The following is a 1,856-nucleotide window of genomic DNA, read 5'->3' as shown; positions in this document are numbered from 1 at the left end:
CTAACTTTTGTGTGTACTACTGCTACTCGCTCGCTGCATGTTTTTGTGTGTGGCTATCCGTATGAATATTCAGTTCTATATGATCAACTGATTCAAAAAATCCTGGCAATCCAACAGAAATAAGTTGCTGAATTTGTCTTGTGTTTGTGGCTTTGTGCGCGCAATCATTCTTGCAAAATTGTGAACAGCAGTTGCGAAAATTAATAGACGACTCACAATTCACATGACACTCAAAATAGATCGTCTGCTTCCACCGGTCGCAGAGAGCCAGAGTGTGTGTTGAATCGAAGCACGTAGATGTGGGATTCAGATTCTTTCTTTCAATAAAAGTACAATCTTAAATACTTATATGTGTGGTGTATAGATAGCTAAGAGCATCTCTAGCAGACCCCGCATCTCGCCGACCCGCAAAACGCGTTTGCAGTTCGCTAAAAAAAGGCTTTGCGGGTCGGCGCGGACGGCCATAGAGCAGACCCTCAAACGAACCCGTATAAAAGAATATTCACGGAATATACTTTTTACGAATCGGCTTTACGGGGTCTGCTCTTGCGCCGCTGCATCACACATCCCGCCAGTCCGCAAAATATCAATACCACAACACAAAAATAAATCAAACAAACATAAAAAACACAAAATAATTATACAGAAAAATTATCAATACCAACACAATACAACAATCATCCACATTACAAATAATTATTCAAATCACCGAAACAAACTTAAATAATGCAATACAAAACTTGTCTCGAATACAAATACAAATGAACAGAAAAATGAGTTTGTTACTGTCCAACCCTTTGCCAATGGTACTCAATGAGATCCTCCTGAAGCTGAAAGTGGGTGTTTGCATTTTCAATCTCCTTGTATGTTTGAAGAAAAACTCTAATGCGGTTAGGGTCTCTAGCTGGTTTGACACGGCTACACACATTGTCGTAGAAGAACTCCAAGTTCATGTCTCTCTCATCTTCGAGAATCATATTATGAAGGATAACACAACATGTCATGATGTTTTTCAAGGTCCGCTTGTCCAAAACCGAGCAGGACCACGAACAATAGCAAACCTAGATTGCAAAATCCCGAATGCTCTTTCAATGTCTTTCCGGGCTGCCTCTTGCAACCTTGCGAATTCACATTGTTTTCTAGTTTTGGGTTCTTTGATGCTCTTGACCAATGTGCACCAAGGAGGGTATATACCATCTGCAAGATAGTACCCTTTTATGTATTCATGCCCATTGATAGTGTAGTTGCAAGAAGAAGCATCATCACTAGCAAGCCTAGCAAACAAATGAGACCGTTGCAACACATTGATATCATTGAGAGTGCCCGGCATACCAAAGAAGCAATGCCAAATCCATAAATCCTCGGATGCTATGGCCTCTAGCACAATTGTTGCATCACGAGACTTGCCACAATACAATCTCCTGCCATGCCTTCGTGCAATGTTTCCAAGTCCAATGCATACAATCAATACTACCTAGCATGCCAGGCCAACCTCTCCTCTCATTAGATGCCATCAGTTTCTTTGTGTCATCCTCGTTGGGTGCCTGAAGATATTCAGGACCAAAGACACGAATGACCACTTTGGAAAATCTATGCACTGACTCAATTGTGGTATCTTCACCAATGCGAAGGTACTCATCGGCATAGTTAGCCGGAACGCCATATGCAATCACCCGCATAGATGCCGAGATTTTTTGATATGCACTAAATCCCTTCAAGCCCGCAACATTTCTTCTTTGAGTAAAATACCGACAATTTGCCTCGCAAGCTTGAACATTTTCACAAAGAGGGATCGACGCATTCGGTACCTTCTCCGGAAGAGGTGCGATGGATATGTTGGATTCTCCGCGAAGTAG

This window comes from Triticum aestivum, chromosome 3B, assembly GCF_018294505.1.
Source record: "Triticum aestivum cultivar Chinese Spring chromosome 3B, IWGSC CS RefSeq v2.1, whole genome shotgun sequence".
Classification (NCBI taxonomy): domain Eukaryota; kingdom Viridiplantae; phylum Streptophyta; class Magnoliopsida; order Poales; family Poaceae; genus Triticum; species Triticum aestivum.
Note: the sequence above shows the minus strand (reverse complement) of the source record.